Raw genomic sequence first — 25,697 nt, 5'->3', positions numbered from 1 at the left:
GCTGATGATACTCTATTCTCGTCACTTAGGTAATAGGTCATGCATAACGTTAATCATTCCTGTGTGAGAGATCAGTGAAGTAACAATATTCGCAAATTATCTGGTGTTATTTGTTTCAGTTTGAATTTATAGATGTTAGAATGTCTTCAGTGTGTGACACATCTGGATTATTTTATTCCTTTATTCATAGTGTTGTTTGTTTTGCTAGAAGAAATTGTATACAATACCAATCGGGAGAACTGAAACAGAAAAAAAATAGAAAAAAAGAAAGATACAAACCATCGCTTTGAAAAGAGATGGAAAAGCGAGGACATTACCATTAACAGAGGGACCTCAGGCAAGATACGTAAACATGTATAATTAGGATCCTATACGGTTTTTGGTTCATGGCAGTTGGACAGTGCAGTGTGTATTAAATGTTTAGTAAATTCAATGAAAGATTATGGTCCATTCATCAAGAATTCATTATCAAATCGACAGCTCAAGAGACAAAATCTTCAATTTCGTATAATCTTTTGATAATTCTTTTTGATAATTATTTGAAAATAGATGAATACATGTGGGATTATATGGCTGCTTCTGAGAATATTTAAGTAGGTGTTTGTGTCAATATTCCATTTAACACTGACATTCTTATGACAAAAAATTGTACTTGATCTCCATCGCATGATAACAAATTTTTGTTGTTGTTGTGTCATTTGATAATGCTTGTTGCGTAGCCCATCTACCTGGACCAACAAGATATCTCTTAAAATGATGGTCGCTATTCTCATAATGCGTGTCTAAACATAGTAATAAATTAATGACTCTTTTAATACGGAGAAATGAAATGAAGACATGAGATACATCCATTTCTTTTCGTCTCCATTTGTATTAAATAACTCCATCTCATTACAAGCAGTCTTAAAAACATCGTGTAGTCATCGTTATAGGTCTATTGATATGTAAAACACATTTTAGTTGTCTTGTGAATATCTGTACTGGATTCAGAGTAAAATACTTCAATGACATGAACATGGGTATTATTTTCTTTTTTCTATCTGCAAACGTAGCATCAACAAACCATATACATGGTTGCTGAAAAAGGACAACAGGTGGCAGAACGGCATCGATTCTCTTGCTTGTTCCAATAAATATGTGGACTCTTTATGAAAAAAGTTCTCTGGTTAGTCAAGTGATTGATTCTCTAAAAAAAATGGCACTGACAGTTGACTAACTGAATTAATTTAAAGTTGGGTAGGTTGGTTGATGCAAAAATTATTTGTTGGATTTGATATTACATGGCTTTATGATTAGCAGACTCCTGATCAATGTATCGCATTAGGCTTTTAATTTTTCAAAAAGGCATGCCTATCAATGAAGAGATGTGGTTATTTTGTAAGTCCTGCGGCGAGCTGTCAGGATTTAGACAGTGTGATTTACGTGCGAGACTGAAAAGTTGAAATTCATTGTGATTTAGCCGGTTTGCAATTGTTCTTTCTTTTGGACTAATTTGACGAAGCATAATTTTGATTTGGAATGTTTTGTTTCTCATACAAAATGAGAGCAAAGACAACATTCAAATAAAAATATAAGCAAACATTTTGTTTAGTTATTAACTTGAGTTTTTAATATATAGCTATAAAAATGTATAGATTTCCTATTCAACTGATTTTAAAAGTAGAGTCGGTAGATTGTTTTCTTTTGACATGACATATATTATAATGAACTATCTATTTATGTATATAAACGCTTCAAGGACTGGGCAAAACCGGCTGAAATAGATGCGTCAATCAGTTTCCAAAATTAGTTTTCTTATTTTGCCCAGGGGAAAAAGTTCATTGATCGGCAAAGAAAAACATGGACGGTCAGCCGGACGGAAACACATGTATTTGTTTTTCCTTGGGTTTGTTCCCATTGACCTATGTTAGGAAATATTTTCTGTAATGTCATTTTCAAAATATTATTGTCTTTACTATGGCGAAGAAAGTGAAAGTTGTTTGGATATAACACGAGGTAATTAGTTTCCAGAGAGGCCGCCGTTCGGAGCTTGCCTGAGTAAACATCCAACCCGGTACCCTTTTTGATACCGAATCAGAAGCTCTTCCAACTAAGCATCGCGGCCATCTTTGGAATTAGCGGAAGATTTATGAACGTCATACATATGCAAAAAATAATGATGCACAGCGAAGAAAAGTATTGAATCTTGTGACCGAGGGTTGCTCAAAAATCTCCAGCAGGAGATATGGTCGCTTTAAGTAGGGCAGTGACAAAAAGCGATGTTTCAGCCAGGAATCGAACCCGGATCGACTGCTTGGAATTGCCATCACTTAGGGGACATGTCATGCATAATGCTTGTCTGTGATGTGTAAGAGACATCCATGTTAGATAGACTGTCTCGTTGTATTCACTACTGACGTTGTTGTTGCAAATTTTGACGCCATTTTCAGCACAAGATAGGCTATACATGGCGGCCAGTATAAATGGTGGAGGAAGAATCCAGGAAAGCCCTGGAAAGAACCACCGACCCACGAGAACCTACCGGCAAGCTTCCTCTCATCCCAACATTGGCCGAACCCGAGACTCGAAAGCATGCCGACAGAGGTGAGATGGCAGTGATCCGTAACGGTGAGCGCTTTAGACCACTGGGAAGTTCGGAGGGTGTGGTGTTTGGCCCTTCACTACGGACAGTTTCGTGAATGTTATGTAAAGACGAAATACAAAAAATACAACATTAATTAATAGGAGAACGAATCGATGCATTTACTTTAGGAAAAGAAAGTAAACCAAAGCGTATGTGCATGAAATATGAGGAAAGCTTTTCACATATGTGTCAAAATATGTGAAAATTATTCTCGAATATATGGTAATTACTGTAAAGGACTAAGACACATTATGAAGAAGGAACATAGAAATCAGAAGAAAGAAAGAATATATAAAGACGTGTTTCGAAAAGAGATGTAAAAGTGAAAGCAATTGAGGCAGATAAAGCAACAAGTGTTAAAATATATGATCATCATCTGACAGTTGTTGGTTACATGACCGCCGTCCCGAAGGTGGCCTGAGTGAATATCGAACCGGTCACCCTTGGATAACGAATCGGATACTCTACCAACTAAGCTATCGTGCCTGTCTTCGGAATTAGTGCAATGCTTATGGCCGTCCTACATATTAAATCAAAATCATGCACAGTGAAGAGAAGTATTGAAACTTGTGATTGAGGGTTGCTAGATATCCAAAAGAGAAATAAAACAAAGACGCTGATATGTTCTCTTTTATGCTCGTTATTAACAAAATGACATGCGTCAGCCGGGAATCGAACCCGGATCGGCTGCTTGGAAGGCAACCATGCTAACCTTTACACCACCGACGCGCTGGTTATACTCTATTCTCGTCACTTAGGTGACAGGTCATGTATAATGTTTGTCATTACCGTGACTAATTCAACGTGGCATAGTTTGGATTGATCCATTTATCTTTCCCTTGCAAATATTCTCAAAGAGAACAGTCAAATAAAAATATTCGCAAAAATATTTGATGTTATTTGTGTCAGTTTTTAGAGTGTCTTCATTGTGTGATCCGTCTGGATTATTTTATTTCTTTATTCATAGTGCTGTTTTGTTTGCTAGAAGAAATTGTATACCATACCAATCGGGAGATCTGAACTAGGAAGACATAGAGAAAAAGAAAGATACAAACAATCGCTTTGAAAAGAGATGGAAAAGTGAGGACATTACTAGCAACAGGAGAACCTCAAGCAAGAAATATAAACATGTATCGTTTGGATCCTATAAGGTTAATGGTTAATGGCAGGTTGACAGTGCATTTTGTATTAAATGTTTAATAAATTCATTGAAAGGTTATGGTCCAGGCATCCATAATTCATTATAAAATTTGACAGCTCAAGAGACAAAATCTTAAATTTTGTAAAATCTTTTGACAATTATTTTTGATAATTATTTGAAAGTAGATGAAAACATGTGGGATTATATGGCTGCTTCTGATAATATTTAAGTAGATATTTGCGTCAATATTTCATTTAACATTGACATTCTAATGCCCAAAAAGATTATACTAGACTCCATAACATTATAACAAAATTTTGGTTTTGTGTGTGATATGATGCTTTTTGCGTAGCCCATCTACCTGGATCAACACGAAATGTCTTAAAATGATGCTCGCTATTTTCGTAATGCGTGTCTAACAGTACTGAAATAATAATTCTTTTAATACGGAGAAAGGAAATGAAGACATGAGATACATCCATTTCTTTTTATCTCCATTTGTATTAAATAACACGCTTTGATACCGAATCAGAAACTCTATCAACTAAGTTATCGAGGCTGTCTTCGGAATTAGTGGAAGGTTTATGAACGTCCTACATATGAAAACAAAATCATGCACAGTGAAGAGAAGTATTGAAACTTGTGACTGAGGGTTGCTAAATATCCGAAAGAGAAGAAAAACAAAGACGCTGATATGTTCGCTTTTAAACTCGGTATTGACAAAATGACATGCGTCAGCCGGGAATCGAACCCGGATCGGCTGCTTGGAAGGCAACCATGCTAACCTTTACACCACCGACGCGCTGATGATACTCTATTCTCGTCACTTAGGTAATAGGTCATGCATAACGTTAATCATTCCTGTGTGAGAGATCAGTGAAGTAACAATATTCGCAAATTATCTGGTGTTATTTGTTTCAGTTTGAATTTATAGATGTTAGAATGTCTTCAGTGTGTGACACATCTGGATTATTTTATTCCTTTATTCATAGTGTTGTTTGTTTTGCTAGAAGAAATTGTATACAATACCAATCGGGAGAACTGAAACAGAAAAAAAATAGAAAAAAAGAAAGATACAAACCATCGCTTTGAAAAGAGATGGAAAAGCGAGGACATTACCATTAACAGAGGGACCTCAGGCAAGATACGTAAACATGTATAATTAGGATCCTATACGGTTTTTGGTTCATGGCAGTTGGACAGTGCAGTGTGTATTAAATGTTTAGTAAATTCAATGAAAGATTATGGTCCATTCATCAAGAATTCATTATCAAATCGACAGCTCAAGAGACAAAATCTTCAATTTCGTATAATCTTTTGATAATTCTTTTTGATAATTATTTGAAAATAGATGAATACATGTGGGATTATATGGCTGCTTCTGAGAATATTTAAGTAGGTGTTTGTGTCAATATTCCATTTAACACTGACATTCTTATGACAAAAAATTGTACTTGATCTCCATCGCATGATAACAAATTTTTTGTTGTTGTTGTGTCATTTGATAATGCTTGTTGCGTAGCCCATCTACCTGGACCAACAAGATATCTCTTAAAATGATTGTCGCTATTCTCATAATGCGTGTCTAAACATAGTAATAAATTAATGACTCTTTTAATACGGAGAAATGAAATGAAGACATGAGATACATCCATTTCTTTTCGTCTCCATTTGTATTAAATAACTCCATCTCATTACAAGCAGTCTTAAAAACATCGTGTAGTCATCGTTATAGGTCTATTGATATGTAAAACACATTTTAGTTGTCTTGTGAATATCTGTACTGGATTCAGAGTAAAATACTTCAATGACATGAACATGGGTATTATTTTCTTTTTTCTATCTGCAAACGTAGCATCAACAAACCATATACATGGTTGCTGAAAAAGGACAACAGGTGGCAGAACGGCATCGATTCTCTTGCTTGTTCCAATAAATATGTGGACTCTTTATGAAAAAAGTTCTCTGGTTAGTCAAGTGATTGATTCTCTAAAAAAATGGCACTGACAGTTGACTAACTGAATTAATTTAAAGTTGGATAGGTTGGTTGATGCAAAAATTATTTGTTGGATTTGATATTACATGGCTTTATGATTAGCAGACTCCTGATCAATGTATCGCATTAGGCTTTTAATTTTTCAAAAAGGCATGCCTATCAATGAAGAGATGTGGTTATTTTGTAAGTCCTGCGGCGAGCTGTCAGGATTTAGACAGTGTGATTTACGTGCGAGACTGAAAAGTTGAAATTCATTGTGATTTAGCCGGTTTGCAATTGTTCTTTCTTTTGGACTAATTTGACGAAGCATAATTTTGATTTGGAATGTTTTGTTTCTCATACAAAATGAGAGCAAAGACAACATTCAAATAAAAATATAAGCAAACATTTTGTTTAGTTATTAACTTGAGTTTTTAATATATAGCTATAAAAATGTATAGATTTCCTATTCAACTGATTTTAAAAGTAGAGTCGGTAGATTGTTTTCTTTTGACATGACATATATTATAATGAACTATCTATTTATGTATATAAACGCTTCAAGGACTGGGCAAAACCGGCTGAAATAGATGCGTCAATCAGTTTCCAAAATTAGTTTTCTTATTTTGCCCAGGGGAAAAAGTTCATTGATCGGCAAAGAAAAACATGGACGGTCAGCCGGACGGAAACACATGTATTTGTTTTTCCTTGGGTTTGTTCCCATTGACCTATGTTAGGAAATATTTTCTGTAATGTCATTTTCAAAATATTATTGTCTTTACTATGGCGAAGAAAGTGAAAGTTGTTTGGATATAACACGAGGTAATTAGTTTCCAGAGAGGCCGCCGTTCGGAGCTTGCCTGAGTAAACATCCAACCCGGTACCCTTTTTGATACCGAATCAGAAGCTCTTCCAACTAAGCATCGCGGCCATCTTTGGAATTAGCGGAAGATTTATGAACGTCATACATATGCAAAAAATAATGATGCACAGCGAAGAAAAGTATTGAATCTTGTGACCGAGGGTTGCTCAAAAATCTCCAGCAGGAGATATGGTCGCTTTAAGTAGGGCAGTGACAAAAAGCGATGTTTCAGCCAGGAATCGAACCCGGATCGACTGCTTGGAATTGCCATCACTTAGGGGACATGTCATGCATAATGCTTGTCTGTGATGTGTAAGAGACATCCATGTTAGATAGACTGTCTCGTTGTATTCACTACTGACGTTGTTGTTGCAAATTTTGACGCCATTTTCAGCACAAGATAGGCTATACATGGCGGCCAGTATAAATGGTGGAGGAAGAATCCAGGAAAGCCCTGGAAAGAACCACCGACCCACGAGAACCTACCGGCAAGCTTCCTCTCATCCCAACATTGGCCGAACCCGAGACTCGAAAGCATGCCGACAGAGGTGAGATGGCAGTGATCCGTAACGGTGAGCGCTTTAGACCACTGGGAAGTTCGGAGGGTGTGGTGTTTGGCCCTTCACTACGGACAGTTTCGTGAATGTTATGTAAAGACGAAATACAAAAAATACAACATTAATTAATAGGAGAACGAATCGATGCATTTACTTTAGGAAAAGAAAGTAAACCAAAGCGTATGTGCATGAAATATGAGGAAAGCTTTTCACATATGTGTCAAAATATGTGAAAATTATTCTCGAATATATGGTAATTACTGTAAAGGACTAAGACACATTATGAAGAAGGAACATAGAAATCAGAAGAAAGAAAGAATATATAAAGACGTGTTTCGAAAAGAGATGTAAAAGTGAAAGCAATTGAGGCAGATAAAGCAACAAGTGTTAAAATATATGATCATCATCTGACAGTTGTTGGTTACATGACCGCCGTCCCGAAGGTGGCCTGAGTGAATATCGAACCGGTCACCCTTGGATAACGAATCGGATACTCTACCAACTAAGCTATCGTGCCTGTCTTCGGAATTAGTGCAATGCTTATGGCCGTCCTACATATTAAATCAAAATCATGCACAGTGAAGAGAAGTATTGAAACTTGTGATTGAGGGTTGCTAGATATCCAAAAGAGAAATAAAACAAAGAAGCTGATATGTTCTCTTTTATGCTCGTTATTAACAAAATGACATGCGTCAGCCGGGAATCGAACCCGGATCGGCTGCTTGGAAGGCAACCATGCTAACCTTTACACCACCGACGCGCTGGTTATACTCTATTCTCGTCACTTAGGTGACAGGTCATGTATAATGTTTGTCATTACCGTGACTAATTCAACGTGGCATAGTTTGGATTGATCCATTTATCTTTCCCTTGCAAATATTCTCAAAGAGAACAGTCAAATAAAAATATTCGCAAAAATATTTGATGTTATTTGTGTCAGTTTTAATATATAGATGTTAGAGTGTCTTCATTGTGTGATCCGTCTGGATTATTTTATTTCTTTATTCATAGTGCTGTTTTGTTTGCTAGAAGAAATTGTATACCATACCAATCGGGAGATCTGAACTAGGAAGACATAGAGAAAAAGAAAGATACAAACAATCGCTTTGAAAAGAGATGGAAAAGTGAGGACATTACTAGCAACAGGAGAACCTCAAGCAAGAAATATAAACATGTATCGTTTGGATCCTATAAGGTTAATGGTTAATGGCAGGTTGACAGTGCATTTTGTATTAAATGTTTAATAAATTCATTGAAAGGTTATGGTCCAGGCATCCATAATTCATTATAAAATTTGACAGCTCAAGAGACAAAATCTTAAATTTTGTAAAATCTTTTGATAATTATTTTTGATAATTATTTGAAAGTAGATGAAAACATGTGGGATTATATGGCTGCTTCTGATAATATTTAAGTAGATATTTGCGTCAATATTTCATTTAACATTGACATTCTAATGCCCAAAAAGATTATACTAGACTCCATAACATTATAACAAAATTTTGGTTTTGTGTGTGATATGATGCTTTTTGCGTAGCCCATCTACCTGGATCAACACGAAATGTCTTAAAATGATGCTCGCTATTTTCGTAATGCGTGTCTAACAGTACTGAAATAATAATTCTTTTAATACGGAGAAAGGAAATGAAGACATGAGATACATCCATTTCTTTTTATCTCCATTTGTATTAAATAACACGCTTTGATACCGAATCAGAAACTCTATCAACTAAGTTATCGAGGCTGTCTTCGGAATTAGTGGAAGGTTTATGAACGTCCTACATATGAAAACAAAATCATGCACAGTGAAGAGAAGTATTGAAACTTGTGACTGAGGGTTGCTAAATATCCGAAAGAGAAGAAAAACAAAGACGCTGATATGTTCGCTTTTAAACTCGGTATTGACAAAATGACATGCGTCAGCCGGGAATCGAACCCGGATCGGCTGCTTGGAAGGCAACCATGCTAACCTTTACACCACCGACGCGCTGATGATACTCTATTCTCGTCACTTAGGTAATAGGTCATGCATAACGTTAATCATTCCTGTGTGAGAGATCAGTGAAGTAACAATATTCGCAAATTATCTGGTGTTATTTGTTTCAGTTTGAATTTATAGATGTTAGAATGTCTTCAGTGTGTGACACATCTGGATTATTTTATTCCTTTATTCATAGTGTTGTTTGTTTTGCTAGAAGAAATTGTATACAATACCAATCGGGAGAACTGAAACAGAAAAAAAATAGAAAAAAAGAAAGATACAAACCATCGCTTTGAAAAGAGATGGAAAAGCGAGGACATTACCATTAACAGAGGGACCTCAGGCAAGATACGTAAACATGTATAATTAGGATCCTATACGGTTTTTGGTTCATGGCAGTTGGACAGTGCAGTGTGTATTAAATGTTTAGTAAATTCAATGAAAGATTATGGTCCATTCATCAAGAATTCATTATCAAATCGACAGCTCAAGAGACAAAATCTTCAATTTCGTATAATCTTTTGATAATTCTTTTTGATAATTATTTGAAAATAGATGAATACATGTGGGATTATATGGCTGCTTCTGAGAATATTTAAGTAGGTGTTTGTGTCAATATTCCATTTAACACTGACATTCTTATGACAAAAAATTGTACTTGATCTCCATCGCATGATAACAAATTTTTTGTTGTTGTTGTGTCATTTGATAATGCTTGTTGCGTAGCCCATCTACCTGGACCAACAAGATATCTCTTAAAATGATTGTCGCTATTCTCATAATGCGTGTCTAAACATAGTAATAAATTAATGACTCTTTTAATACGGAGAAATGAAATGAAGACATGAGATACATCCATTTCTTTTCGTCTCCATTTGTATTAAATAACTCCATCTCATTACAAGCAGTCTTAAAAACATCGTGTAGTCATCGTTATAGGTCTATTGATATGTAAAACACATTTTAGTTGTCTTGTGAATATCTGTACTGGATTCAGAGTAAAATACTTCAATGACATGAACATGGGTATTATTTTCTTTTTTCTATCTGCAAACGTAGCATCAACAAACCATATACATGGTTGCTGAAAAAGGACAACAGGTGGCAGAACGGCATCGATTCTCTTGCTTGTTCCAATAAATATGTGGACTCTTTATGAAAAAAGTTCTCTGGTTAGTCAAGTGATTGATTCTCTAAAAAAAATGGCACTGACAGTTGACTAACTGAATTAATTTAAAGTTGGATAGGTTGGTTGATGCAAAAATTATTTGTTGGATTTGATATTACATGGCTTTATGATTAGCAGACTCCTGATCAATGTATCGCATTAGGCTTTTAATTTTTCAAAAAGGCATGCCTATCAATGAAGAGATGTGGTTATTTTGTAAGTCCTGCGGCGAGCTGTCAGGATTTAGACAGTGTGATTTACGTGCGAGACTGAAAAGTTGAAATTCATTGTGATTTAGCCGGTTTGCAATTGTTCTTTCTTTTGGACTAATTTGACGAAGCATAATTTTGATTTGGAATGTTTTGTTTCTCATACAAAATGAGAGCAAAGACAACATTCAAATAAAAATATAAGCAAACATTTTGTTTAGTTATTAACTTGAGTTTTTAATATATAGCTATAAAAATGTATAGATTTCCTATTCAACTGATTTTAAAAGTAGAGTCGGTAGATTGTTTTCTTTTGACATGACATATATTATAATGAACTATCTATTTATGTATATAAACGCTTCAAGGACTGGGCAAAACCGGCTGAAATAGATGCGTCAATCAGTTTCCAAAATTAGTTTTCTTATTTTGCCCAGGGGAAAAAGTTCATTGATCGGCAAAGAAAAACATGGACGGTCAGCCGGACGGAAACACATGTATTTGTTTTTCCTTGGGTTTGTTCCCATTGACCTATGTTAGGAAATATTTTCTGTAATGTCATTTTCAAAATATTATTGTCTTTACTATGGCGAAGAAAGTGAAAGTTGTTTGGATATAACACGAGGTAATTAGTTTCCAGAGAGGCCGCCGTTCGGAGCTTGCCTGAGTAAACATCCAACCCGGTACCCTTTTTGATACCGAATCAGAAGCTCTTCCAACTAAGCATCGCGGCCATCTTTGGAATTAGCGGAAGATTTATGAACGTCATACATATGCAAAAAATAATGATGCACAGCGAAGAAAAGTATTGAATCTTGTGACCGAGGGTTGCTCAAAAATCTCCAGCAGGAGATATGGTCGCTTTAAGTAGGGCAGTGACAAAAAGCGATGTTTCAGCCAGGAATCGAACCCGGATCGACTGCTTGGAATTGCCATCACTTAGGGGACATGTCATGCATAATGCTTGTCTGTGATGTGTAAGAGACATCCATGTTAGATAGACTGTCTCGTTGTATTCACTACTGACGTTGTTGTTGCAAATTTTGACGCCATTTTCAGCACAAGATAGGCTATACATGGCGGCCAGTATAAATGGTGGAGGAAGAATCCAGGAAAGCCCTGGAAAGAACCACCGACCCACGAGAACCTACCGGCAAGCTTCCTCTCATCCCAACATTGGCCGAACCCGAGACTCGAAAGCATGCCGACAGAGGTGAGATGGCAGTGATCCGTAACGGTGAGCGCTTTAGACCACTGGGAAGTTCGGAGGGTGTGGTGTTTGGCCCTTCACTACGGACAGTTTCGTGAATGTTATGTAAAGACGAAATACAAAAAATACAACATTAATTAATAGGAGAACGAATCGATGCATTTACTTTAGGAAAAGAAAGTAAACCAAAGCGTATGTGCATGAAATATGAGGAAAGCTTTTCACATATGTGTCAAAATATGTGAAAATTATTCTCGAATATATGGTAATTACTGTAAAGGACTAAGACACATTATGAAGAAGGAACATAGAAATCAGAAGAAAGAAAGAATATATAAAGACGTGTTTCGAAAAGAGATGTAAAAGTGAAAGCAATTGAGGCAGATAAAGCAACAAGTGTTAAAATATATGATCATCATCTGACAGTTGTTGGTTACATGACCGCCGTCCCGAAGGTGGCCTGAGTGAATATCGAACCGGTCACCCTTGGATAACGAATCGGATACTCTACCAACTAAGCTATCGTGCCTGTCTTCGGAATTAGTGCAATGCTTATGGCCGTCCTACATATTAAATCAAAATCATGCACAGTGAAGAGAAGTATTGAAACTTGTGATTGAGGGTTGCTAGATATCCAAAAGAGAAATAAAACAAAGAAGCTGATATGTTCTCTTTTATGCTCGTTATTAACAAAATGACATGCGTCAGCCGGGAATCGAACCCGGATCGGCTGCTTGGAAGGCAACCATGCTAACCTTTACACCACCGACGCGCTGGTTATACTCTATTCTCGTCACTTAGGTGACAGGTCATGTATAATGTTTGTCATTACCGTGACTAATTCAACGTGGCATAGTTTGGATTGATCCATTTATCTTTCCCTTGCAAATATTCTCAAAGAGAACAGTCAAATAAAAATATTCGCAAAAATATTTGATGTTATTTGTGTCAGTTTTAATATATAGATGTTAGAGTGTCTTCATTGTGTGATCCGTCTGGATTATTTTATTTCTTTATTCATAGTGCTGTTTTGTTTGCTAGAAGAAATTGTATACCATACCAATCGGGAGATCTGAACTAGGAAGACATAGAGAAAAAGAAAGATACAAACAATCGCTTTGAAAAGAGATGGAAAAGTGAGGACATTACTAGCAACAGGAGAACCTCAAGCAAGAAATATAAACATGTATCGTTTGGATCCTATAAGGTTAATGGTTAATGGCAGGTTGACAGTGCATTTTGTATTAAATGTTTAATAAATTCATTGAAAGGTTATGGTCCAGGCATCCATAATTCATTATAAAATTTGACAGCTCAAGAGACAAAATCTTAAATTTTGTAAAATCTTTTGATAATTATTTTTGATAATTATTTGAAAGTAGATGAAAACATGTGGGATTATATGGCTGCTTCTGATAATATTTAAGTAGATATTTGCGTCAATATTTCATTTAACATTGACATTCTAATGCCCAAAAAGATTATACTAGACTCCATAACATTATAACAAAATTTTGGTTTTGTGTGTGATATGATGCTTTTTGCGTAGCCCATCTACCTGGATCAACACGAAATGTCTTAAAATGATGCTCGCTATTTTCGTAATGCGTGTCTAACAGTACTGAAATAATAATTCTTTTAATACGGAGAAAGGAAATGAAGACATGAGATACATCCATTTCTTTTTATCTCCATTTGTATTAAATAACACGCTTTGATACCGAATCAGAAACTCTATCAACTAAGTTATCGAGGCTGTCTTCGGAATTAGTGGAAGGTTTATGAACGTCCTACATATGAAAACAAAATCATGCACAGTGAAGAGAAGTATTGAAACTTGTGACTGAGGGTTGCTAAATATCCGAAAGAGAAGAAAAACAAAGACGCTGATATGTTCGCTTTTAAACTCGGTATTGACAAAATGACATGCGTCAGCCGGGAATCGAACCCGGATCGGCTGCTTGGAAGGCAACCATGCTAACCTTTACACCACCGACGCGCTGATGATACTCTATTCTCGTCACTTAGGTAATAGGTCATGCATAACGTTAATCATTCCTGTGTGAGAGATCAGTGAAGTAACAATATTCGCAAATTATCTGGTGTTATTTGTTTCAGTTTGAATTTATAGATGTTAGAATGTCTTCAGTGTGTGACACATCTGGATTATTTTATTCCTTTATTCATAGTGTTGTTTGTTTTGCTAGAAGAAATTGTATACAATACCAATCGGGAGAACTGAAACAGAAAAAAAATAGAAAAAAAGAAAGATACAAACCATCGCTTTGAAAAGAGATGGAAAAGCGAGGACATTACCATTAACAGAGGGACCTCAGGCAAGATACGTAAACATGTATAATTAGGATCCTATACGGTTTTTGGTTCATGGCAGTTGGACAGTGCAGTGTGTATTAAATGTTTAGTAAATTCAATGAAAGATTATGGTCCATTCATCAAGAATTCATTATCAAATCGACAGCTCAAGAGACAAAATCTTCAATTTCGTATAATCTTTTGATAATTCTTTTTGATAATTATTTGAAAATAGATGAATACATGTGGGATTATATGGCTGCTTCTGAGAATATTTAAGTAGGTGTTTGTGTCAATATTCCATTTAACACTGACATTCTTATGACAAAAAATTGTACTTGATCTCCATCGCATGATAACAAATTTTTTGTTGTTGTTGTGTCATTTGATAATGCTTGTTGCGTAGCCCATCTACCTGGACCAACAAGATATCTCTTAAAATGATTGTCGCTATTCTCATAATGCGTGTCTAAACATAGTAATAAATTAATGACTCTTTTAATACGGAGAAATGAAATGAAGACATGAGATACATCCATTTCTTTTCGTCTCCATTTGTATTAAATAACTCCATCTCATTACAAGCAGTCTTAAAAACATCGTGTAGTCATCGTTATAGGTCTATTGATATGTAAAACACATTTTAGTTGTCTTGTGAATATCTGTACTGGATTCAGAGTAAAATACTTCAATGACATGAACATGGGTATTATTTTCTTTTTTCTATCTGCAAACGTAGCATCAACAAACCATATACATGGTTGCTGAAAAAGGACAACAGGTGGCAGAACGGCATCGATTCTCTTGCTTGTTCCAATAAATATGTGGACTCTTTATGAAAAAAGTTCTCTGGTTAGTCAAGTGATTGATTCTCTAAAAAAAATGGCACTGACAGTTGACTAACTGAATTAATTTAAAGTTGGATAGGTTGGTTGATGCAAAAATTATTTGTTGGATTTGATATTACATGGCTTTATGATTAGCAGACTCCTGATCAATGTATCGCATTAGGCTTTTAATTTTTCAAAAAGGCATGCCTATCAATGAAGAGATGTGGTTATTTTGTAAGTCCTGCGGCGAGCTGTCAGGATTTAGACAGTGTGATTTACGTGCGAGACTGAAAAGTTGAAATTCATTGTGATTTAGCCGGTTTGCAATTGTTCTTTCTTTTGGACTAATTTGACGAAGCATAATTTTGATTTGGAATGTTTTGTTTCTCATACAAAATGAGAGCAAAGACAACATTCAAATAAAAATATAAGCAAACATTTTGTTTAGTTATTAACTTGAGTTTTTAATATATAGCTATAAAAATGTATAGATTTCCTATTCAACTGATTTTAAAAGTAGAGTCGGTAGATTGTTTTCTTTTGACATGACATATATTATAATGAACTATCTATTTATGTATATAAACGCTTCAAGGACTGGGCAAAACCGGCTGAAATAGATGCGTCAATCAGTTTCCAAAATTAGTTTTCTTATTTTGCCCAGGGGAAAAAGTTCATTGATCGGCAAAGAAAAACATGGACGGTCAGCCGGACGGAAACACATGTATTTGTTTTTCCTTGGGTTTGTTCCCATTGACCTATGTTAGGAAATATTTTCTGTAATGTCATTTTCAAAATATTATTGTCTTTACTATGGCGAAGAAAGTGAAAGTTGTTTGGATATAACACGAGGTAATTAGTTTCCAGAGAGGCCGCCGTTCGGAGCTTGCCTGAGTAAACATCCAACCCGGTACCCTTTTTGATACCGAATCAGAAGCTCTTCCAACTAAGCATCGCGGCCATCTTTGGAATTAGCGGAAGATTTATGAACGTCATACATATGCAAAAAATAATGATGCACAGCGAAGAAAAGTATTGAATCTTGTGACCGAGGGTTGCTCAAAAATCTCCAGCAGGAGATATGGTCGCTTTAAGTAGGGCAGTGACAAAAAGCGATGTTTCAGCCAGGAATCGAACCCGGATCGACTGCTTGGAATTGCCATCACTTAGGGGACATGTCATGCATAATGCTTGTCTGTGATGTGTAAGAGACATCCATGTTAGATAGACTGTCTCGTTGTATTCACTACTGACGTTGTTGTTGCAAATTTTGACGCCATTTTCAGCACAAGATAGGCTATACATGGCGGCCAGTATAAATGGTGGAGGAAGAATCCAGGAAAGCCCTGGAAAGAACCACCGACCCACGAGAACCTACCGGCAAGCTTCCTCTCATCCCAACATTGGCCGAACCCGAGACTCGAAAGCATGCCGACAGAGGTGAGATGGCAGTGATCCGTAACGGTGAGCGCTTTAGACCACTGGGAAGTTCGGAGGGTGTGGTGTTTGGCCCTTCACTACGGACAGTTTCGTGAATGTTATGTAAAGACGAAATACAAAAAATACAACATTAATTAATAGGAGAACGAATCGATGCATTTACTTTAGGAAAAGAAAGTAAACCAAAGCGTATGTGCATGAAATATGAGGAAAGCTTTTCACATATGTGTCAAAATATGTGAAAATTATTCTCGAATATATGGTAATTACTGTAAAGGACTAAGACACATTATGAAGAAGGAACATAGAAATCAGAAGAAAGAAAGAATATATAAAGACGTGTTTCGAAAAGAGATGTAAAAGTGAAAGCAATTGAGGCAGATAAAGCAACAAGTGTTAAAATATATGATCATCATCTGACAGTTGTTGGTTACATGACCGCCGTCCCGAAGGTGGCCTGAGTGAATATCGAACCGGTCACCCTTGGATAACGAATCGGATACTCTACCAACTAAGCTATCGTGCCTGTCTTCGGAATTAGTGCAATGCTTATGGCCGTCCTACATATTAAATCAAAATCATGCACAGTGAAGAGAAGTATTGAAACTTGTGATTGAGGGTTGCTAGATATCCAAAAGAGAAATAAAACAAAGAAGCTGATATGTTCTCTTTTATGCTCGTTATTAACAAAATGACATGCGTCAGCCGGGAATCGAACCCGGATCGGCTGCTTGGAAGGCAACCATGCTAACCTTTACACCACCGACGCGCTGGTTATACTCTATTCTCGTCACTTAGGTGACAGGTCATGTATAATGTTTGTCATTACCGTGACTAATTCAACGTGGCATAGTTTGGATTGATCCATTTATCTTTCCCTTGCAAATATTCTCAAAGAGAACAGTCAAATAAAAATATTCGCAAAAATATTTGATGTTATTTGTGTCAGTTTTAATATATAGATGTTAGAGTGTCTTCATTGTGTGATCCGTCTGGATTATTTTATTTCTTTATTCATAGTGCTGTTTTGTTTGCTAGAAGAAATTGTATACCATACCAATCGGGAGATCTGAACTAGGAAGACATAGAGAAAAAGAAAGATACAAACAATCGCTTTGAAAAGAGATGGAAAAGTGAGGACATTACTAGCAACAGGAGAACCTCAAGCAAGAAATATAAACATGTATCGTTTGGATCCTATAAGGTTAATGGTTAATGGCAGGTTGACAGTGCATTTTGTATTAAATGTTTAATAAATTCATTGAAAGGTTATGGTCCAGGCATCCATAATTCATTATAAAATTTGACAGCTCAAGAGACAAAATCTTAAATTTTGTAAAATCTTTTGATAATTATTTTTGATAATTATTTGAAAGTAGATGAAAACATGTGGGATTATATGGCTGCTTCTGATAATATTTAAGTAGATATTTGCGTCAATATTTCATTTAACATTGACATTCTAATGCCCAAAAAGATTATACTAGACTCCATAACATTATAACAAAATTTTGGTTTTGTGTGTGATATGATGCTTTTTGCGTAGCCCATCTACCTGGATCAACACGAAATGTCTTAAAATGATGCTCGCTATTTTCGTAATGCGTGTCTAACAGTACTGAAATAATAATTCTTTTAATACGGAGAAAGGAAATGAAGACATGAGATACATCCATTTCTTTTTATCTCCATTTGTATTAAATAACACGCTTTGATACCGAATCAGAAACTCTATCAACTAAGTTATCGAGGCTGTCTTCGGAATTAGTGGAAGGTTTATGAACGTCCTACATATGAAAACAAAATCATGCACAGTGAAGAGAAGTATTGAAACTTGTGACTGAGGGTTGCTAAATATCCGAAAGAGAAGAAAAACAAAGACGCTGATATGTTCGCTTTTAAACTCGGTATTGACAAAATGACATGCGTCAGCCGGGAATCGAACCCGGATCGGCTGCTTGGAAGGCAACCATGCTAACCTTTACACCACCGACGCGCTGATGATACTCTATTCTCGTCACTTAGGTAATAGGTCATGCATAACGTTAATCATTCCTGTGTGAGAGATCAGTGAAGTAACAATATTCGCAAATTATCTGGTGTTATTTGTTTCAGTTTGAATTTATAGATGTTAGAATGTCTTCAGTGTGTGACACATCTGGATTATTTTATTCCTTTATTCATAGTGTTGTTTGTTTTGCTAGAAGAAATTGTATACAATACCAATCGGGAGAACTGAAACAGAAAAAAAATAGAAAAAAAGAAAGATACAAACCATCGCTTTGAAAAGAGATGGAAAAGCGAGGACATTACCATTAACAGAGGGACCTCAGGCAAGATACGTAAACATGTATAATTAGGATCCTATACGGTTTTTGGTTCATGGCAGTTGGACAGTGCAGTGTGTATTAAATGTTTAGTAAATTCAATGAAAGATTATGGTCCATTCATCAAGAATTCATTATCAAATCGACAGCTCAAGAGACAAAATCTTCAATTTCGTATAATCTTTTGATAATTCTTTTTGATAATTATTTGAAAATAGATGAATACATGTGGGATTATATGGCTGCTTCTGAGAATATTTAAGTAGGTGTTTGTGTCAATATTCCATTTAACACTGACATTCTTATGACAAAAAATTGTACTTGATCTCCATCGCATGATAACAAATTTTTGTTGTTGTTGTGTCATTTGATAATGCTTGTTGCGTAGCCCATCTACCTGGACCAACAAGATATCTCTTAAAATGATGGTCGCTATTCTCATAATGCGTGTCTAAACATAGTAATAAATTAATGACTCTTTTAATACGGAGAAATGAAATGAAGACATGAGATACATCCATTTCTTTTCGTCTCCATTTGTATTAAATAACTCCATCTCATTACAAGCAGTCTTAAAAACATCGTGTAGTCATCGTTATAGGTCTATTGATATGTAAAACACATTTTAGTTGTCTTGTGAATATCTGTACTGGATTCAGAGTAAAATACTTCAATGACATGAACATGGGTATTATTTTCTTTTTTCTATCTGCAAACGTAGCATCAACAAACCATATACATGGTTGCTGAAAAAGGACAACAGGTGGCAGAACGGCATCGATTCTCTTGCTTGTTCCAATAAATATGTGGACTCTTTATGAAAAAAGTTCTCTGGTTAGTCAAGTGATTGATTCTCTAAAAAAAATGGCACTGACAGTTGACTAACTGAATTAATTTAAAGTTGGGTAGGTTGGTTGATGCAAAAATTATTTGTTGGATTTGATATTACATGGCTTTATGATTAGCAGACTCCTGATCAATGTATCGCATTAGGCTTTTAATTTTTCAAAAAGGCATGCCTATCAATGAAGAGATGTGGTTATTTTGTAAGTCCTGCGGCGAGCTGTCAGGATTTAGACAGTGTGATTTACGTGCGAGACTGAAAAGTTGAAATTCATTGTGATTTAGCCGGTTTGCAATTGTTCTTTCTTTTGGACTAATTTGACGAAGCATAATTTTGATTTGGAATGTTTTGTTTCTCATACAAAATGAGAGCAAAGACAACATTCAAATAAAAATATAAGCAAACATTTTGTTTAGTTATTAACTTGAGTTTTTAATATATAGCTATAAAAATGTATAGATTTCCTATTCAACTGATTTTAAAAGTAGAGTCGGTAGATTGTTTTCTTTTGACATGACATATATTATAATGAACTATCTATTTATGTATATAAACGCTTCAAGGACTGGGCAAAACCGGCTGAAATAGATGCGTCAATCAGTTTCCAAAATTAGTTTTCTTATTTTGCCCAGGGGAAAAAGTTCATTGATCGGCAAAGAAAAACATGGACGGTCAGCCGGACGGAAACACATGTATTTGTTTTTCCTTGGGTTTGTTCCCATTGACCTATGTTAGGAAATATTTTCTGTAATGTCATTTTCAAAATATTATTGTCTTTACTATGGCGAAGAAAGTGAAAGTTGTTTGGATATAACACGAGGTAATTAGTTTCCAGAGAGGCCGCCGTTCGGAGCTTGCCTGAGTAAACATCCAACCCGGTACCCTTTTTGATACCGAATCAGAAGCTCTTCCAACTAAGCATCGCGGCCATCTTTGCAATTAGCGGAAGATTTATGAACGTCATACATATGCAAAAAATAATGATGCACAGCGAAGAAAAGTATTGAATCTTGTGACCGAGGGTTGCTCAAAAATCTCCAGCAGGAGATATGGTCGCTTTAAGTAGGGCAGTGACAAAAAGCGATGTTTCAGCCAGGAATCGAACCCGGATCGACTGCTTGGAATTGCCATCACTTAGGGGACATGTCATGCATAATGCTTGTCTGTGATGTGTAAGAGACATCCATGTTAGATAGACTGTCTCGTTGTATTCACTACTGACGTTGTTGTTGCAAATTTTGACGCCATTTTCAGCACAAGATAGGCTATACATGGCGGCCAGTATAAATGGTGGAGGAAGAATCCAGGAAAGCCCTGGAAAGAACCACCGACCCACGAGAACCTACCGGCAAGCTTCCTCTCATCCCAACATTGGCCGAACCCGAGACTCGAAAGCATGCCGACAGAGGTGAGATGGCAGTGATCCGTAACGGTGAGCGCTTTAGACCACTGGGAAGTTCGGAGGGTGTGGTGTTTGGCCCTTCACTACGGACAGTTTCGTGAATGTTATGTAAAGACGAAATACAAAAAATACAACATTAATTAATAGGAGAACGAATCGATGCATTTACTTTAGGAAAAGAAAGTAAACCAAAGCGTATGTGCATGAAATATGAGGAAAGCTTTTCACATATGTGTCAAAATATGTGAAAATTATTCTCGAATATATGGTAATTACTGTAAAGGACTAAGACACATTATGAAGAAGGAACATAGAAATCAGAAGAAAGAAAGAATATATAAAGACGTGTTTCGAAAAGAGATGTAAAAGTGAAAGCAATTGAGGCAGATAAAGCAACAAGTGTTAAAATATATGATCATCATCTGACAGTTGTTGGTTACATGACCGCCGTCCCGAAGGTGGCCTGAGTGAATATCGAACCGGTCACCCTTGGATAACGAATCGGATACTCTACCAACTAAGCTATCGTGCCTGTCTTCGGAATTAGTGCAATGCTTATGGCCGTCCTACATATTAAATCAAAATCATGCACAGTGAAGAGAAGTATTGAAACTTGTGATTGAGGGTTGCTAGATATCCAAAAGAGAAATAAAACAAAGACGCTGATATGTTCTCTTTTATGCTCGTTATTAACAAAATGACATGCGTCAGCCGGGAATCGAACCCGGATCGGCTGCTTGGAAGGCAACCATGCTAACCTTTACACCACCGACGCGCTGGTTATACTCTATTCTCGTCACTTAGGTGACAGGTCATGTATAATGTTTGTCATTACCGTGACTAATTCAACGTGGCATAGTTTGGATTGATCCATTTATCTTTCCCTTGCAAATATTCTCAAAGAGAACAGTCAAATAAAAATATTCGCAAAAATATTTGATGTTATTTGTGTCAGTTTTAATATATAGATGTTAGAGTGTCTTCATTGTGTGATCCGTCTGGATTATTTTATTTCTTTATTCATAGTGCTGTTTTGTTTGCTAGAAGAAATTGTATACCATACCAATCGGGAGATCTGAACTAGGAAGACATAGAGAAAAAGAAAGATACAAACAATCGCTTTGAAAAGAGATGGAAAAGTGAGGACATTACTAGCAACAGGAGAACCTCAAGCAAGAAATATAAACATGTATCGTTTGGATCCTATAAGGTTAATGGTTAATGGCAGGTTGACAGTGCATTTTGTATTAAATGTTTAATAAATTCATTGAAAGGTTATGGTCCAGGCATCCATAATTCATTATAAAATTTGACAGCTCAAGAGACAAAATCTTAAATTTTGTAAAATCTTTTGATAATTATTTTTGATAATTATTTGAAAGTAGATGAAAACATGTGGGATTATATGGCTGCTTCTGATAATATTTAAGTAGATATTTGCGTCAATATTTCATTTAACATTGACATTCTAATGCCCAAAAAGATTATACTAGACTCCATAACATTATAACAAAATTTTGGTTTTGTGTGTGATATGATGCTTTTTGCGTAGCCCATCTACCTGGATCAACACGAAATGTCTTAAAATGATGCTCGCTATTTTCGTAATGCGTGTCTAACAGTACTGAAATAATAATTCTTTTAATACGGAGAAAGGAAATGAAGACATGAGATACATCCATTTCTTTTTATCTCCATTTGTATTAAATAACACGCTTTGATACCGAATCAGAAACTCTATCAACTAAGTTATCGAGGCTGTCTTCGGAATTAGTGGAAGGTTTATGAACGTCCTACATATGAAAACAAAATCATGCACAGTGAAGAGAAGTATTGAAACTTGTGACTGAGGGTTGCTAAATATCCGAAAGAGAAGAAAAACAAAGACGCTGATATGTTCGCTTTTAAACTCGGTATTGACAAAATGACATGCGTCAGCCGGGAATCGAACCCGGATCGGCTGCTTGGAAGGCAACCATGCTAACCTTTACACCACCGACGCGCTGATGATACTCTATTCTCGTCACTTAGGTAATAGGTCATGCATAACGTTAATCATTCCTGTGTGAGAGATCAGTGAAGTAACAATATTCGCAAATTATCTGGTGTTATTTGTTTCAGTTTGAATTTATAGATGTTAGAATGTCTTCAGTGTGTGACACATCTGGATTATTTTATTCCTTTATTCATAGTGTTGTTTGTTTTGCTAGAAGAAATTGTATACAATACCAATCGGGAGAACTGAAACAGAAAAAAAATAGAAAAAAAGAAAGATACAAACCATCGCTTTGAAAAGAGATGGAAAAGCGAGGACATTACCATTAACAGAGGGACCTCAGGCAAGATACGTAAACATGTATAATTAGGATCCTATACGGTTTTTGGTTCATGGCAGTTGGACAGTGCAGTGTGTATTAAATGTTTAGTAAATTCAATGAAAGATTATGGTCCATTCATCAAGAATTCATTATCAAATCGACAGCTCAAGAGACAAAATCTTCAATTTCGTATAATCTTTTGATAATTCTTTTTGATAATTATTTGAAAATAGATGAATACATGTGGGATTATATGGCTGCTTCTGAGAATATTTAAGTAGGTGTTTGTGTCAATATTCCATTTAACACTGACATTCTTATGACAAAAAATTGTACTTGATCTCCATCGCATGATAACAAATTTTTGTTGTTGTTGTGTCATTTGATAATGCTTGTTGCGTAGCCCATCTACCTGGACCAACAAGATATCTCTTAAAATGATGGTCGCTATTCTCATAATGCGTGTCTAAACATAGTAATAAATTAATGACTCTTTTAATACGGAGAAATGAAATGAAGACATGAGATACATCCATTTCTTTTCGTCTCCATTTGTATTAAATAACTCCATCTCATTACAAGCAGTCTTAAAAACATCGTGTAGTCATCGTTATAGGTCTATTGATATGTAAAACACATTTTAGTTGTCTTGTGAATATCTGTACTGGATTCAGAGTAAAATACTTCAATGACATGAACATGGGTATTATTTTCTTTTTTCTATCTGCAAACGTAGCATCAACAAACCATATACATGGTTGCTGAAAAAGGACAACAGGTGGCAGAACGGCATCGATTCTCTTGCTTGTTCCAATAAATATGTGGACTCTTTATGAAAAAAGTTCTCTGGTTAGTCAAGTGATTGATTCTCTAAAAAAAATGGCACTGACAGTTGACTAACTGAATTAATTTAAAGTTGGGTAGGTTGGTTGATGCAAAAATTATTTGTTGGATTTGATATTACATGGCTTTATGATTAGCAGACTCCTGATCAATGTATCGCATTAGGCTTTTAATTTTTCAAAAAGGCATGCCTATCAATGAAGAGATGTGGTTATTTTGTAAGTCCTGCGGCGAGCTGTCAGGATTTAGACAGTGTGATTTACGTGCGAGACTGAAAAGTTGAAATTCATTGTGATTTAGCCGGTTTGCAATTGTTCTTTCTTTTGGACTAATTTGACGAAGCATAATTTTGATTTGGAATGTTTTGTTTCTCATACAAAATGAGAGCAAAGACAACATTCAAATAAAAATATAAGCAAACATTTTGTTTAGTTATTAACTTGAGTTTTTAATATATAGCTATAAAAATGTATAGATTTCCTATTCAACTGATTTTAAAAGTAGAGTCGGTAGATTGTTTTCTTTTGACATGACATATATTATAATGAACTATCTATTTATGTATATAAACGCTTCAAGGACTGGGCAAAACCGGCTGAAATAGATGCGTCAATCAGTTTCCAAAATTAGTTTTCTTATTTTGCCCAGGGGAAAAAGTTCATTGATCGGCAAAGAAAAACATGGACGGTCAGCCGGACGGAAACACATGTATTTGTTTTTCCTTGGGTTTGTTCCCATTGACCTATGTTAGGAAATATTTTCTGTAATGTCATTTTCAAAATATTATTGTCTTTACTATGGCGAAGAAAGTGAAAGTTGTTTGGATATAACACGAGGTAATTAGTTTCCAGAGAGGCCGCCGTTCGGAGCTTGCCTGAGTAAACATCCAACCCGGTACCCTTTTTGATACCGAATCAGAAGCTCTTCCAACTAAGCATCGCGGCCATCTTTGGAATTAGCGGAAGATTTATGAACGTCATACATATGCAAAAAATAATGATGCACAGCGAAGAAAAGTATTGAATCTTGTGACCGAGGGTTGCTCAAAAATCTCCAGCAGGAGATATGGTCGCTTTAAGTAGGGCAGTGACAAAAAGCGATGTTTCAGCCAGGAATCGAACCCGGATCGACTGCTTGGAATTGCCATCACTTAGGGGACATGTCATGCATAATGCTTGTCTGTGATGTGTAAGAGACATCCATGTTAGATAGACTGTCTCGTTGTATTCACTACTGACGTTGTTGTTGCAAATTTTGACGCCATTTTCAGCACAAGATAGGCTATACATGGCGGCCAGTATAAATGGTGGAGGAAGAATCCAGGAAAGCCCTGGAAAGAACCACCGACCCACGAGAACCTACCGGCAAGCTTCCTCTCATCCCAACATTGGCCGAACCCGAGACTCGAAAGCATGCCGACAGAGGTGAGATGGCAGTGATCCGTAACGGTGAGCGCTTTAGACCACTGGGAAGTTCGGAGGGTGTGGTGTTTGGCCCTTCACTACGGACAGTTTCGTGAATGTTATGTAAAGACGAAATACAAAAAATACAACATTAATTAATAGGAGAACGAATCGATGCATTTACTTTAGGAAAAGAAAGTAAACCAAAGCGTATGTGCATGAAATATGAGGAAAGCTTTTCACATATGTGT

The 25,697-nt window shown here is 36.0% G+C and overlaps 10 non-coding genes across 10 annotated transcripts; all 10 read right to left on the bottom strand.

Moving 5' to 3' along the window:
• Window positions 1–3,280: 3,280 nt before the first annotated feature.
• Window positions 3,281–3,352, bottom strand: Trnag-ucc (transfer RNA glycine (anticodon UCC)). Its single transcript has one exon. It is a non-coding gene; the product is annotated as a tRNA-Gly (tRNA).
• A 1,142-nt stretch (window positions 3,353–4,494) lies between these two features.
• On the bottom strand, window positions 4,495–4,566 carry Trnag-ucc (transfer RNA glycine (anticodon UCC)). Its single transcript has one exon. It is a non-coding gene; the product is annotated as a tRNA-Gly (tRNA).
• Window positions 4,567–7,846: 3,280 nt separating this feature from the next.
• Trnag-ucc (transfer RNA glycine (anticodon UCC)) lies at window positions 7,847–7,918 on the bottom strand. Its single transcript has one exon. It is a non-coding gene; the product is annotated as a tRNA-Gly (tRNA).
• Window positions 7,919–9,073: 1,155 nt separating this feature from the next.
• Trnag-ucc (transfer RNA glycine (anticodon UCC)) lies at window positions 9,074–9,145 on the bottom strand. Its single transcript has one exon. It is a non-coding gene; the product is annotated as a tRNA-Gly (tRNA).
• A 3,281-nt stretch (window positions 9,146–12,426) lies between these two features.
• On the bottom strand, window positions 12,427–12,498 carry Trnag-ucc (transfer RNA glycine (anticodon UCC)). The gene has a single exon. It is a non-coding gene; the product is annotated as a tRNA-Gly (tRNA).
• A 1,155-nt stretch (window positions 12,499–13,653) lies between these two features.
• Trnag-ucc (transfer RNA glycine (anticodon UCC)) lies at window positions 13,654–13,725 on the bottom strand. Its single transcript has one exon. It is a non-coding gene; the product is annotated as a tRNA-Gly (tRNA).
• A 3,281-nt stretch (window positions 13,726–17,006) lies between these two features.
• Window positions 17,007–17,078, bottom strand: Trnag-ucc (transfer RNA glycine (anticodon UCC)). The gene has a single exon. It is a non-coding gene; the product is annotated as a tRNA-Gly (tRNA).
• Window positions 17,079–18,233: 1,155 nt separating this feature from the next.
• Trnag-ucc (transfer RNA glycine (anticodon UCC)) lies at window positions 18,234–18,305 on the bottom strand. Its single transcript has one exon. It is a non-coding gene; the product is annotated as a tRNA-Gly (tRNA).
• A 3,280-nt stretch (window positions 18,306–21,585) lies between these two features.
• On the bottom strand, window positions 21,586–21,657 carry Trnag-ucc (transfer RNA glycine (anticodon UCC)). Its single transcript has one exon. It is a non-coding gene; the product is annotated as a tRNA-Gly (tRNA).
• Window positions 21,658–22,812: 1,155 nt separating this feature from the next.
• Window positions 22,813–22,884, bottom strand: Trnag-ucc (transfer RNA glycine (anticodon UCC)). The gene has a single exon. It is a non-coding gene; the product is annotated as a tRNA-Gly (tRNA).
• Window positions 22,885–25,697: the final 2,813 nt, after the last annotated feature.

This window comes from Sinohyriopsis cumingii, chromosome 9 (assembly GCF_028554795.1).
Source record: "Sinohyriopsis cumingii isolate HCF-2022 chromosome 9, ASM2855479v2, whole genome shotgun sequence".
Lineage (NCBI taxonomy): Eukaryota > Metazoa > Mollusca > Bivalvia > Unionida > Unionidae > Sinohyriopsis > Sinohyriopsis cumingii.
The sequence above is the reverse complement of the archived record's forward strand: the minus strand, read 5'-3'. Positions and strand labels throughout refer to the sequence as shown.